The sequence below is a fragment of the Thamnophis sirtalis genome, unplaced genomic scaffold (assembly GCF_051295495.1).
Source record: "Thamnophis sirtalis isolate CommonGarterSnake01/CBP01778 unplaced genomic scaffold, rThaSir2_p1.2 scaffold_3, whole genome shotgun sequence".
Classification (NCBI taxonomy): domain Eukaryota; kingdom Metazoa; phylum Chordata; class Lepidosauria; order Squamata; family Natricidae; genus Thamnophis; species Thamnophis sirtalis.
This window is the reverse complement of record NW_028261383.1, coordinates 69,678,036-69,693,659: the sequence shown is the minus strand read 5'-3', so window position 1 is coordinate 69,693,659 and position 15,624 is coordinate 69,678,036. Positions and strand designations below refer to the sequence as shown.

The 15,624-nt window shown below is 39.5% G+C and overlaps 1 protein-coding gene across 1 annotated transcript in view; it reads left to right on the top strand.

Annotated features, from left to right (window-relative positions):
• The first annotated feature begins 3,914 nt into the window (after nucleotides 1-3,914).
• Nucleotides 3,915-15,624, top strand: part of FBLN2 (fibulin 2) — a 132,539-nt gene continuing 120,829 nt past the window's right edge. Inside the window, exon 1 of the mRNA XM_087709084.1 lies at nucleotides 3,915-3,992. The gene's annotated coding sequence lies outside the window, so the exon portion shown is untranslated. The remainder of the gene's footprint in view (nucleotides 3,993-15,624) is intronic.

Here is a 15,624-nt window from a genome sequence, read left to right as displayed (position 1 = left end):
ATTTTTTTTAACTACATTTCACATTGGCATTTCCAGCCCAAATATGTTTTTTTTAAATTATGTTTATTTCAATCATGTTTCTGATGAGACCCAATTTTAATTTAACATCTAATAATTTTGACAGTGAAAAATGCATCTTTGCCAAATAATCCAAGGAGTTAAAGCAGGGATGTCAAACTTGGTTCGTCATGGTGTCTTCACATGACGTATTGTGGCTTTTCTCCCCTTCACTAAACCGGGGTTGGGTATGGCCAGCGTGTGACGCTTCTGGCCTGCAGGCCATGAGCTTGACATCCCTGAGTTAAAGGATTGAGAGAGATAAAAGCCTCTTCAGATGTCCATAATGCTTTGTGGCACACAACCAAAGTGGAAAGATAAGTCCAGGTATTCTAATTCCATTCTCACTTTGTTCTTGTTACCTTCTTCATAAAGTATATCAGCTCCTAAAGCAAAATGTTGTTTCTGTTGATTTGATGAAGCACTTTGGAAAAATTGAGGTTGTAGAGAGGAAATTCCCATTTTCAAAATGTGCTTTGAACATTAGGAGGATGCTGATAATGTGGACCAAGTAAGTATAGCTAGCTTGTTCAATGCTTTTGCTTTTTACATGTTGCTACAGTAAATTCAGAACACATAAAAAGAGCTAAGCGCAATTGGAATATGCACCTATCTTCCTGTTTTAAAATGTTAAAATTAACTTGGTTATTTTAGTCACTTTCTTGGACCTGTAGACATAATCCAAATTTTGCTTTGTTTTCCAGAGTATTGTCCTCTGCCAAATTAATAGTTATTCCTTACACTTCCTTATCCAGATCATTAACGGGGGGAAAATGAAGAGTATTGTGTCTAGGATTGAATCATATTTCACCTCGCTGTACCAAACTAATGGACTGTCCATGGGCACTCTGTGGGGATGATTTACAACTCTGTGGATTTATCAAGCAGTCATGCAATTCATCCCCACATTTATTAATTTGCTAATCAGCACATCTTGGAATACTTTAACTCAGGGGGTCCCCAATTCCTGATCTGTGGTATGCCAGAAAAGGGGTACGCAAACAAGTGAAGCTCATCCATGGGATCAGGCAGACAAAACCACACCCCTTCCAGTCTGCAGAAGAAACTCTCCATGGAAGTGGTCTCTGGTTCCCAAAAGGTTAGGAGCCATTGCTTTAACTCTTCTCTAGAACTATCTATGCTATAGTTAAAATGTTTTGCATTATTAAAAAATTGCTGGTGATTTCTTCTGGAAATACAGTTAAATACTGCAATCAGTATCATTCTACCTATATTAATCATTATAGCTTTGAAGGATGTTCTGGTATGTTCCTTCCTATTGTTGTTGTATTGCTATTTCCTTTCTGACATGCACACAACCAGATAATGCAAAAAAAAAAGAAAGAAAAAAAAGAACTGATCAGCAGAATATATACACTCACACAAGCACACACATACATATTGGGTGTGTTCCTTTATAAGCAGAATCCAAACTGAATGTGTCAAGCCAGAGGCGTTTAATTATTTTAAGTGTTTTTAATCCATCACACCCAGGAAATATCTATCCAAAAATAACAGCTTCTTTTTGGTTATGATGATACAACTGCTTTCTACAATTAAGGAAAAAGCATAATAGCCAAAGTTTTGATCAGAGGAATGAGAGCGACATGCATAAGATAATAAAACATTTTTAATATATTCACTTAAATGATCATTTGGCTTGCATACAAAAGTATTTTATTACTTAAATGTGGAATGTTTTATATCTCTAACTTCATAATTGCATGCACATTTTGCTTATGAGCTGAGCAATGACTGAGCCCAGTATTATCAAAAGGCTGGGACATCAGCAATAGTGTAAAGAAAAGATAATAAAGGGGCATGGGGGGGGGGTGGAGGTTTGTTAAAACAATAATTCTCAACCAAGTTCCAAACACTGGCATGAGAAGACCTTCTATTCAAGATGCAATTCATGAAAACATTGCTTTGGGGGTGGTGATCTGGTGAACTGCTTGAACAATGTATCAATTATTCCACCTCCAAAGTTATTTAAATAATGTAATCCAAGGTATTAAGAACTCAGTTGCCTGGAAAGCAAAGAACTGTATTGGAGGAATTGATTTATTTTGCCTAAGCTTCTTCTGATTCTACTTTAAGCTTTTGTTTATGGCGTCACTCTGACTAATTTACAACATCTGAGTTCAGAGATCACTTCTAATTATCACTCTGCCATGTATCTTTGCCATAAAAAACCCTTAAGAATAGTAAAAGAGAATAATCACAATATTATTTTTGTTCAGTTGTGTTGATCAAAAGCAGAAAAACCTATAGTAAGGTGTTATAGTAAGATAGGCTGAAAAAGAATGAGCTCTCATCCTTCAAGCTCAGGTTTCCACGATCCAAGTGAGGATAAAATAAATGAAGAGTATCATAAGTGGTTCCATGTACTCCCATTAAAAATGCAAGAGATAAGACCCTATTTCTACTGTTTTTTTAGACTGACTCTTAAATACCCTAAATAAATACCCTTAGAGAAACAACACAACTTACTGCCAAGGCTGTTAATTATGGTTGTTGACTGGTATGATCCATTTCCTGGATACCAAAATTGTCACATTTCCTTGGTATCCAAATCCTCACTATGGTAGTTTCCGTAAGAAACCAAAAGAGCTGAATATTCACCAGTAATAGCCATGAACTATTATGATGCCATCACTCAGCTATATCTCAGCTTATCTGCATTCACAAGTGATAGTAATAATTTGCCTCCTTATGACATGAATAATTTCTGCCTTTTTAATTACTTTGAAACTTCTGTTTTGTTTAATAAAGCTGGTATCCTTCATATATTAAGCCACAGAAAAATTTAGTGAAGCTAACAAAATGCATGTGTATATATTCTATTTTACCTGGGGGGGGAAGAAAGTGAGTGATCCACCTCCAAGGCAATTGTAGGTATCTTTTTAATTGGGATACAGTTTCTTTTCATTTTGTGGTTGGTTTGTATAGTCCTATTGTAACATACCAGACTAAACCTCTCTTTCCCCCTCTTTCATGTCTACTTTGTCTAATTACAGACAGCAAATGTTTGGGTGAAGCCTCTCTTTATCCCATTTTTTTTTAAAAAAAAACCACAATTATTACTAATTGTAACTTTAAATTATGTACCGTTCTTTTTCTTTCTCAGTGAAATGAAAATTTAGTGTATCTTCCATTACTCTTTCCTTAAATTCACCTTGCACAGCACAACTTAGCATCCCTCCCTTTCTCCCTTTCTTAAAAAAAAAAAAAAACACGCCACCACTTCCGTTATTTCAGTATGTGCAACTTGCCTTTTGATTGTTGAAAGGGATATATGTGCTTGTGGTTTGCTCTTTGCAGGGAGATACCGTGTCCAGTGCCTTTAAGGGGAATGGGGTTAGTCTTCACTAGAAATCTCCTCTTTAAGTCCAGACTCCAGAGTGAAATATTTCCAGCCTTCCACCCCCAGATTCCTTTTCTAAACTTTCCTCGCTTCTTTACAAACCAATTTCCCTTCCTGGGGATCTCGTGCCCCATCCCGTCTCTCATAATCCGTCTCTCCAACCCCGCTGCCCACCTAGTTTGAATTAGTCCTGGGTTCTCATCCAAAGTCCCTTGGACTTCTTTCTCCACCCCGGTCGCCCCTCTGACAAAACTTTACTCTAAAGACGGAGGAAGGCAGCACTTCTACTACGTGGAGAGAGAGGAAGAGGTGGGTGGAGAGACATCAAGGGGGGTCTTCACGATGACTGATGGACCCCAGCCTCCGGGTTTTAGGTTAGATAAACAAGTTCTGCAGTTGGTCGGTTTCCTTGTGCTCTTCTTTTAAAAAGTCCCTCCTTCCTTCTTCTTCCCCTCCCGATTTCTGTGGCTCTCCCTCCCCCATTTTTTTTGGCAGCTGCACTAGTGACGGCGGCGGCAACACAGCAGCAACAGAGTAGCGCAAGGGCGCCTGACAGTTGCGTGCATATGGGGTAAGTTTTGGTGGTGGGTTGAGTGGAAGGGCAGAACTGGCCGATCAAGGGGTTCAAATGGGGGCCGCTGCAGACAGTCAGGAAAGGGGGGTCGCTGATGAGACGTGAAAAGCCGATCTTCGGGATAGACTGGAAGCTTTCGAGTACATATCAGGTCCACCTCCGAAGCGGAGACACCGCTTTTGGTCAACTTTGAGACACCCTCAATCTCCCTCCGTTCCCAGACTCGGAAGACGGAGGCTTCCGAGCAGCCCTCCCAATCCTCCCTTTCAGATTGCGCTCCCGGTGCCCAGGAACCAGGTAGTCCGGTGTGTGTGTGGGGGGGGGGGGCGAGCCAAGGCAGGGTCCCCGCGACTTTTCTCTGGGAAACCGGGCTGCTTTTCGGAGTCCTTTGCAAAGGAAGGAGCGCGGCACTAGTTGAACTTTGGAAGTGAAGGCTCTAAGGCTGAGGATTTGGAAGTGGCTCAGTCAGTGTTACTGAACGGCAGGAGGTCCTGCTAAGTGATGGAGACGGAAAGGGGAAAAGCAAATCTGCTTCTGGACGATTGGATGGGAAATGGTAGAAGAAGCCAGAAAAAGTCATTCGGGAAAGATGGGGGGCGGGGAGGAATATGAAAATGAAATCACAGCGCTAGTACCCGCGTGATGGAAACAAAGTGTGGGAGAAACAAAAAAACAACAAAACGTGTTTTAAAAAAAACTTCAGCTAGGCTGCAAACAATTCCCTGGGCAGAGGCATTTTGGTAATTAAGTGAGGCTTTTGAGAAAAGTTTATGGTGACAGAAGAGGACTAAACACCAGTAAATAAAATAAACAAACCTCACTCCATTCTTTCAAACATGCATTCCCAAATCCTGAAACTCTTTCTGGAAAAAGTTAAAAGGAAGGAGGGAGGGGTTCCCACCACTGAGCAAATTGGGGGAAAAAATGGAAGAGAGGAATCGTGTAAATATATTGCAACCTTTCTAACTTAGTACCTTCTACATTCTTTGGGATGATGCCTTTTGGGTTTCCCAACCAGAATGGCCAAAGGCTTTGAATTATGGGAGCTATGATTCTAATTTATCCCAGGGATACTAAGCTAATGACCTCTGGCCAGATATTTCATACATGAAATCCAACACATAATTACTACCTAGAGATAACCAAATTGACCTTGGAATAAGGTTTTATTCTGCTCTTGCTTGGTTATAACTGTATAAGGTAAAATATGTAGCTAAACCCAAAAAAGAGAGCTTTAAACATTATTTCTCTGCACCATTTCAAAATGAGAAAAGCAGATAGGAAAAAATGAAGAGTACATGTAGAAGTCCTTTAAATTTTCCATAAGTTCTACTCTCTTTGGATGAACAAACTGGCCTCTTGTCCGCAGCACTGATCTATTTTACAAAATTTCTGTGACAGCTAGAAAACAATGAATTGGATCTGGATTTTTATTACATAATATTTGGGGTGGATCCTACATAATCAAAGAATCTGAATAAGTTCCTAGTAAGTTTTTGTGATTCCATTCAATGTTTGGATCTAATCTGTGGTATGTGAACTATTGGGATGATTTGAAATAGCCCCTTCATAGTAGTATTATGTGAGTATAAGTCATTTTCTGAAACAATTCAATCTCTATCTCCTTCACTCTCCTTATTTCTATTCCTTTGACACTGAAGCTGCCACTTGAGATTTAAGAATTTTGGGGGGTGGGAGAAGAGATTAGTCTCTGAATCATCTTTCATGCCAATGTGATTAAAGAAAGGCCTTCAGTAAAGAACTATGATGTATATAAGATTAGTGACATAAACACTTACATATTTTTAATATAAAACCAGTAGAAACTCAAAAGACAAGATGGTTGAAGTACATGCAGTTAGAGCAGTGTTTTTCAACCACTGTGCTGCGGCACACTAGTGTGCCGTGACATAGTGTAAGGTGTGCCATGGGAAAAACACTTTATATATAGTCAATATAGGCACAGAGTTAAATTTTTTTAACGTTTTCTAATGGTGGTGTGCCTCGTGATTTTTTTCATGAAAAAAGTGTGCCTTTGCACAAAAAAGGTTGAAAAACACTGAGTTAGAGAAAGTACAACCAGTAATATTAAAGGTTTGGTAAAATTGGAGGAGAAAATTAATGGGGTATCCAAAAGCATGAATTCTGTAAAAAAAAAAAAAGAAATAAACTGTACTGGAAATAGAATTGTACTGCAGACTGGGAAATATTGCTGACTTCTTCATTCTTAACGTTTTTGCTGTTTACAGGTATACGCAATACATTCTTTGTTCTCTTTAAGAAGTGGTCTCCATGATATCCACCTGCTTGTGTTTGCATGAATGAAAGCTTTCCTTCCCTGGATTGGAGCCTCACTAGTATGTGGTTTGGGCATTGTCTGTGTCTGACAATAGTAGAAAAATATAGCCTTTGTCTATTTGGCAAAAAAAATCAGTTCTGTCTCAAATAATCTTTCCCTAATATTGTTGTAGGCTCCATTGTATCATCTGCATATTTTCACATGTACTCAACCTGCTGCTGCCAAAATATCAAACTTTTTGAGATTGCTAGTTCATATCTCCTGGGCCTTAGTCTCAATGGTTACTCCTTTTGGTTCAACATCCAGAGGCGTGGTGGCACAGTGGTTAGAATGCAATACTGGAGGCTACTTCTGCTGATCACCAGCTGCCAGCAGTTTGGCAGATCAAATCTCACAAGGCTCAAGGTTGACTCAGCCTTCCATCCTTCTGCGCTTGGTAAAATGAGGACCCAGATTGTTGGGGACAATATAAAACTCTGTAAACTGCTTAGTGAGGGCTGTAAAGCACTGTGAAGTGGTATATACATGTAAATGCTATTGTTATCCATTGTTACCTACAACTTTTTTCTTTTCTCAGACTTTTTTTTTAGCAATAGCAGTAGACTTATATACCGCTTCATAGGGCTTTCAGCCCTCTCTAAGCGGTTTACAGAGAGTCAGCATATTGCCCCCAACAATCTGGGTCCTCATTTTACCCACCTCGGAAGGATGGAAGGCTGAGTCAACCCTGAGCCGGTGAGATTTGAACCGCTGAACTGCTGATCTAGCAGTAGCCTGCAGTGCTGCATTTAACCACTGCGCCACCTCGACTGTTTTCTTTCTTCCTGGACCACTTTTCCAAAGCATCTCTAATGAGATAACACACCTTTTAGTTTTTGTAACACATTATCTTAAAATACATTTCATGATAAATCTTCAGTTGCAATTCTCTAGTTCTCAAATTCCACTTCAACTCATGCTGTAGATTAAGTATAAACATATGCAACTGAAAGAGTGTCATATTTCTTCCATGTTAATGATACTTCCACTTTTCTGTCCTTCATCTGTTGTTTCCCAGAGAAAATTTTAGACGGCAAGCTCTTTGGAAGAGAGGCCTTAGTTTTCTACTTTATAAAGTATCCTGCACTGGTGAAACTTATAACTTGCTGTTGCAAGAAAGAACAGAGAAAAGCACAGAAGAACTTTGAATCAAGGAAACATGTTAATTCCTAAAGTCGTAAAATAGAAATTGCAGGTTCTAAAAAAATCAATGTATTTTAAACAATCAAGTAAAGTGTGGTAGGAAAAGAAACTGGCAGATAAAAGACTGAGCTATTTTTGATGTATTGATTTCTTCTGCTGGCATTAATAGATCTGTTGATCAGAAAATGTAGTTCTTCTTGAAGTGATAAAACTAGCAGAATTCAATTACTTTAGAGAGATGAAAGCTGGCATAGCTTAATGCTTCTCCATTAAATAAAGTTTGAGCAAGTAAAGCCCCTCCCCCAAACTAGGTTCTCTGTCCCTAATTTTTATTATTATAGTTGAACTCATAAATCTGGATGAAAGACAGCGTAGTGATAACAGGTTTGGTGGAAGACAGAGAGAGAAGAGAAAAAATATTAGTTTGGGATAATATTCAGGGAAGTGATTGATGGTTGAAAGATCACAGAAAAACTAGCAGAAATGAAAGCAAATGCGTAATGTGAGTATTGGGAAACGATTGAAGATTGAATGGGTAGGCCATCTAAAGTGGGAATATGTCTTTATTTAGTTAGTTTACAGCAGTGTTTCTCAACCTTGACAACTTTAAACTGTGAACTTAAGCTCCTAGAATTCTCCAGCTAGCCAATTCCACACATCTTAACATTGCCAAGGTTGAGAAGCATGGGCTTATAATATTTATCATCATATTATTTATCATTTATCTTGGCTAATGTGGACTCTCTAACATTTAGAAAAAGATTAGCTCTGAAAGATTCCTGCAAGGTGTTCAGTAATAAGGCAATGTCCTTGATTAAAGAGATCCCTTTGAAATGCAGCATCACATTAAAGGTACTATAACAGCAGTACTGTCTGCACAGTTGTTGTTTTTTCTTCATTTGCTGGACAGTTCCCTTGTAAAGGGTATCTGTTTAAACAACTGGATAAGATTATGGAAGAAGATTACCCTGAGTTGTTTACAAAGACAGATAAGCCTGCCTTTGATACACCACTTCAGAAAACTACATTAATTAGGAATATTGAAATAGTTCTCAATCAATGTCCATTTCCTTTCGATTTTACCCAGCTCCTAGCGAAAGAAATGTATAAGCAATTGGTATCTGTATAATTCTTTATAATCTCCTTTACGCCATCAGCTCAGGAAAAATTTCCAACAATCCATGTGTGCCCATGAATCTTTATCTATATGCATCTACTCCATTTGTCTGTGAACTGAGTATATTTATTCTTGGAACATGAATATAGATAGTGACAAGTGTTAGCAGAATGCTCAATTCTTCATGCTGATAAGTCTTTTTTTAAGCTTGTGCATGGCTAAGTGAACAAATTGTTAAGAAATGCTCTGCTTTATGAATTTTTGGTCATGCTTGTTAAGGAAATCATTGCAGTCATTAAGTGAAGCACATGGTCATTGAGGGAATGTGTTCCCTCCATTGATTTTACTTCCCAGAAGCTGCTGGGAAGATCGCAAATGGTGATCAGGTGACCCCAGCACATTGTAACCATCATCAATCCATGCTGACTTTTGACCATGTGACTTCAGAGGCACTAAGTGTAAAGACTGATTATAAGTCACTTTTTTCAGCAGCATCATAACTTCAAATGGTTGCTTAACACATGTTTGCTAAGTAGAAGACTACCTGTATATGCATGCCCAGTAAATCTGTATGCAGATTTTAATTTTAAGTTTATCCTTCAGCTTCATCAGATTGCCTTTAAATGAATTATATTTTTTTAAAGTGCTATTAAACATTAAACACAACAGTAGGAAGAGAAGCATGCATAATTGGGGGGCCCCAGAGCTGAGGAAAAGATAGAATGGAAAGGAAATGAAAAGATTAACTGTACAGTCTTATTCACATCTTCTCCAAAATTTACTTCCAGCAAAAAGGTTACAGATTACACTCTTAATCCCCAGCCAAGACATTTAAGAGGTAAAACAAGGGATAGGGCTAGTTTGGGATAAACATTTTGTGGTTAATAGTTTTTCACATTTGTTTATAGAATTAAACGCTGAGGAGAAGATCAGAGAGAAGTAACTTCTTTAGCATATTTATGTTTAATAATATAACTGCTCTGAGATTTAAGAAATAAATCCCAAAATAAGATAGGAAGAAAGTGTGTTTGTGTATTCAGGAAGAATTAACTGGCATCTTCCTGTTAAAAAATTCCCAAACTGCTATGTTCAGAACATGACTTTCTGATTGAATGTATGAAAATGAAAAAAGACGGAGGGGCTAGCATCTGAAGGTATATCTTTTTTGTAAAACTAGAATTTTTTGCAGAGATCTAAATATGTAATTTAAAAACCATCAGATCTATCCAAAGGGTAAATATAGTCCACCTTGCCTTAAGTTCCGAAAGCAAAAATCTTATTGATGTTACACTATGTCATGACCTCATGTACAAGTTTTTACTTTGTTTTTACACATTGTGAACCAACAATTTAAAGATATCTCATGTCTGTTTAGGATGAACCTGCATCTATTCTGCAATCCATTGATGGTTGCATGACAGTATTTCTGAGCAGCTAAACATCATCTTACATAAATTACCCTTCCAGTTTTTCTTCCTGAAATAAGTAAATGGGACAAAATAAAACTGGGCTGAGACATTTTGTTGAAATATTTGTGAAGAAATGGTTTCTAATGCTCACATCACAGGCTGAAAAACACAATTATCTCTTGCATATTTGTAGGATGACTATGAAGGAGGTTTGCTTTTATTTTTTAAATGGCAGTGGGTTTGAGGGAGAGAAGAAAACTCTAAAAATTGCCCCAGACAGCAAGAAAACAAACAAACAGGTCCAGATACCGAGTTCATTCAGGTACTGTATATCTTAGGCTGGAAAAGAAAAGATAAAGGGAACATCATTTATGGCTCCCTAAATCCCCTGTCACCAAGCCACGCTTGACGTATTCAAAAGGGAGTTGCTTTAAAGTGTTTTTGGTGGACTTTGATGGACCTAGAACAGGGTTGTCAAACTTGTGGCCTGCGGTCCAGATGTGTCATGCGCTGGCCATGCCCATGCCTAGTTTAGCAAAGGGGAAAAAGTCACAATACATCACATGACAATGCCGTGAGGATGCAAGTTTGACACCTCTGACCTAGAAGATAACCTGTTTCTTGCCAACAGCATCATCAGTATTTTATTCTTATTTTGCTTTAATCCGCCTTACCTGATCCTCACGATCTTCTGAATTCCCCTTGTTCTCAAATGACAAAATATTGAATACCTTAAATTAAGTAAGTAAGTCACAAATGTGTGCTACATTAAATGTTCTTTGATTTACCATCCCTATAATCCTTTGTTATTGGCGGTATTGGTCAGATCTCACACAGCTGGAATTCAAAGAAACATATGTTGTCCGGTGCAGGGCTGCCAAACTGAAAGAGTGGGATGGGGAGAACCACCCACCCACCTCATTATATCCTCACTTAGTTTCCTTACTCCACTCACCACTAGTGAGGCTAGTTACTTCTGGAATTCTGGTGAGAACAAAGTTCCCTGTGCACAAGTAAAAAAAAAATCACAAGGAAAAGCTCCTAATTAACTGAGGATGGTTCTTATTGAACGTCAAGAAAAGACTTAAAGATTAAGGCAAAATCAGGTTTGGTGTTTGTTTTTCTTTCCATTTCTTTCCCTGTTTCTCTTCTTTCCATCATGCATTAGAGGCTCTTTGCAATGTTCTTCATCACTCTGAAACTGAGTAGTTGTTAATAGTCTTCTTAATTGACTTCTCCGTCATTCAGTCTTTTCTTATATGAAAAAACAGCTGTCTTTATTACATTTCTGCTGCTCTAGTCTTTGAAACATCCCTCCTGATTGAGGAGATACAGAATTGACTCCACCAGAGTCATATTGACATCAGGCATCCTTCTTGGGGAGTGTGACTATTGCCATGGACAAATACGTGCTGCAGTGCTTGTTCAACTATATTGTAATCCCATTGTCTTTAGTTCCACTGCTGAGACTTGCATCAGCAAAAAACTATGTTGCTATGCGGTCGTGCAATTTGTTGACCCTATTTCATATCCCTATCTTGCCTCCATCCCCTCCCCCTATATTCAAAGTCATTACTAGTTAGTATTGTCTGGATGATACACTGCTTGATTAATAAAACAACTTTTCTGGATGTGCTACAGTTCCTCTTCACCATATTGACAGTCAGTGGGAATATTTCTATATTTCTGTCAATAATAGCACTGTGATAGGAACAGGGTGGGTCTGTAGGCTTCATTTTTGGCTTTTTTTCTATTTGATCAACCTAAATTAACTAAAACAGCAGAAATAGAAAATGTAAAAATGAGCCAAAGAATTAGGAGAGACTTTTTTGGGGGGGTGGGGGAGAGCACTTCTAATTAGGATATCTTGTCTCCTCCTCCTCTCTTTTTTTAAATATCATCAGCAAGGATCAACTTCTGCCTTACTTTCTTTCATTGTCTGAATATCCTTTAGAGGAATACAAGGCTGAAATAGTTCAATTGTGGGAATCCAACATTTCAGCCATGCACAAAACTGATAAAATAGCCCGCCACTCTAGCATTTGCATGAGAAACTTGTTCTGGTGAGTACAGTGGCGCAAAGCTAATGGGACTTCTAAAAAGTGGCTTGTTGGGAAAACTGGGACAGAGGGGATCTCTGCCATCCTACTTGCCCTAGAAGAATCCAGTCAGGTGATCTATTGTTGCTGCCCTTGCCCTTAGCTCTAGATTGAGAGAGCCGAGGTGGCGCAGTGGTTAGAGTGCTGTACTGCAGCCACTTCAGCTGACTGCTATCTGCAGTTCGGCGGTTCAAATCTCACCGGCTCAAGGTTGACTCAGCCTTCCATCCTTCCGAGGTGGGTAAAATGAGGACCCAGACTGTGGGGGCAATATGCTGACTCTGTAAATTGCTTAGAGAGGGCTGAAAGCCCTATGAAGTGGTATATAAGTCTAACTGCTATTGCTATTGTTTCCCACTAGTTTGCTTCATTGAGAAGCACCTACTCTGAACTTTACAAAAGTCCATGGATATTCCATAAATGGCAAGAGTAATTTTTTTAGGAAACTGGAAAGAAAGTGGTCAGATTGCCCCAGTTCATGGAAGATTTTAACCTCCCTGATTAAAGATTTTTTCAAAAAAAATCAAGCTTAATGAGTCCAAAAGTAGAAAAAACCTATGAGACCCTACAAGAGCGGGGCTTAGGAGATGGTTAATGAAGCATGCCCAAACTATGTAGCATGAAATGTGAGAGTTAAAGAGAAATTTGTGGGAAGAAAAAGAATCTTTAGCAAGAATCTTTAGCCATGGAGAGAAATGACACCTTCCATCCCTGCCAAGTTCTTTGGGAAATACAAAAGTGATAAATCAAATTTAAAATATGCAAAAAAATAGCGTTAGTTAGTAGCAAGCTGCATGTTATTAATCTGGGAAGAAAAATGCTAAGGTATTTTAACACAGTTATAATTCAGTATATCTGAAACTTGTAAAAAAAACCTTTCTTTTTAAACATTCTTCTGCCCAAATTAATATCCTTGATCCTTAAATTGGCCAGAGTAAATATAAAGGTTTCAAAGAATTTGGGAAACCCTATAATGCAAGGCTTCCAAACTCTTTCCAATGCTGACAATTAAAGAGGAGAAAAGAAAGCCCTTGGGTTGTAGGTGGAATCTTTTTTTCTTCATTTCCTCAAGACAAAGTCTTGTCATGTTGATTCTAAGCATTAATCTACCAGGGACAACTTGAATCCTGGGAAACATAAGAAACACATCTTTCTAGTGTACTTGACAACACATGCTTCATGCTGAGTATTTTTATTGCCATGTCAGATGCTGCTGTATCCATGTCTTAGTGAGACAACATCAAAACAGCAACAGAAAAGCTGACTGGGAAGGGACGGGGTAAAGTATTTCTTTAGCTTGAAATAACAAATAAAGATATTTTCTTGCACCAACTTGTGGTGCCTGTTTCAGAAGGCAGGGTTGTGGGAGTAAAAAAGAAAAAAGAAATTGCTGAAACATATTTGTTTCATGATTGTTGTAAGTGTGAAAAGGTCTAAAAACTACCAATTATGGGGGATGGCTTTTATGGAGATTCTCAATCAAGCAGGTCATGGTTACCTAAAGATGCTTTCTATCAAAGGCAACTTGTTTTGCTTGAAGATGTTTCACTTTTTATCCAAGAAGAAGTGAGAATCCATAGCTGAAGAAGTTTCTTGGATAAGAAGTGAAACATCTTCAAGCAAAACAAGAATGTCCAGTTGCCTTTTGAAGGAAAGCATCTTTGGGACGAGGATTTTTCTTATTTAGGAGAATCAGTGGGGGGTTGCAGGCTGTACGCCCTGCTACAGGTGTACCGGTGCCTGCCGAGAGCACCAAGTACTGTTTTGGTACGGTGCTCTGGATGACTCAGCTGCCAATCCTTGTTTCTTACCTGTATTTGAAGGAAATGGGCCATTTGCTCAAACATGCGCAGCGTACAACACCTGTGCGAAGCTCCGCCGAGCAGCTGGAGCATCACATAGAGTCGCAGGAGATAAGGACGCATGTGTGTGCTCCATGTGTGTGCTTGTGCGCTGCACACATTCATGTGGTGGTCGCCGGGCCCCATTGCACCATACCGGTTGCAACGGGATTCGAAACTCACCACTGGGGAGAATAGATATGGGGGCTGACATAAACATAAGGTTGAAAATTAGCATAAGGAAAAAGTAAAGAAATGAAAAATGTTAGAGAAGATCATAACAAGATTAAAAATGACAAAAGCATTGGAGTTCTTTTCCCCCCTCCCTTTGACATTCAGAAGAACTGCTTGAATGTATTCTAGCAGAAGAGCAAGATATAAACAGCAGCAAATCTATACATTTCCCAAGCTTTTTGCTAATGAAATTTGCAGAGATGATAAAGCTTAATGATTAAGCACTCATGCCAATATAAGAGAATCCATTATACCCATGATGGTGAACCTATGGCATGTGTGCCACAGTTGGCATGCAATGCCCTCTCATGAGCCATCACCTCAGTTCACTTCTGCCACACATGTGCGCGCTTCCTGCCAGCTAGCTGGTCTTAGGGTCTCTGCTGTGCATGCATGGGAGGTGGGAGGCCCAAAATGGAATGCAGGGTGGGGGTCATATGCACATGTGTGGAGGTGGGGGAGTATGCACATATGTGGGAGTGGGGGACAGTGGTGGGTTTCAAATTTTTTTAGAACCTATTCTGTGGGTGTGGCTTATTTTGTGGACGTGGCTTGGCTGTCATGTGACCGGGCGGGTATGGCCAACTTGACATCACTAATCCACACTCAGTCACATGACTCCCCTCCCAAGCCATGCCCATGTGGCAAACATTTTTGGGATTACAATGAAGGGGGGGAGGTAGAAAGGGGGGAACTCCCAAAAACAGACAACTGGGGGATTAAGGGCTGAAATTAGGGAGATTGGAGAAGGCAGGACAGAGAGAAATCCAGGAGAAAGCTATCACAGGCTGGAACAAGTGAATGAGGCAGACGGAGAATGAAAAGAGATACCGTAGCCGAGGGAAAATGAGCCTGCAGCCCCCTTCATTCACTTTGGGCAATGGGGGGGGGGGCTTTCTTGCATGCCTTCCGGAGAAAGAAAGAAGGCATGTGAGAAAGCTGCTTAAATGAAGGAGGCTGCAGGCTCCTTTGCCCTTGACTATGCAATCTCCTTTTGTTCTCTGCTACCTGGACGAGTGAATGAGGCAGAAAGAGAATGAAAGGAGATCACGTAGGGCGGGGGGAGCAAGCGAGGGGGGCAGCCAGGAGGCAGCGTTCCGGTACTGTGCCACCTGACGAACGGGTTCTAAAACGTATGCTGAATTTCACGAATGGGTTCTAGCGTACTAGTTAGAATTGGCTGAAACCCACCCCTGGTAGGGTAGTACGTGTGCATTGTATTATGGGTGTGGGTCCGCATACACGTGCACGCTTTTGGCACACGAGGACAAAAGGTTAGCCATCACTGTCCTATGCTATAAAGGGCTCTATAAGTGATGACCAACATTTAGAATTGTATTTGGAAGTTATTTTCATGTTTATCATAGTAGCTTCAAGGATTTTATATACTTTTAATTGGAAAAGATTTTTGATCTCTGTGGAAGAATGGTTATTTAATCTATGGGAAT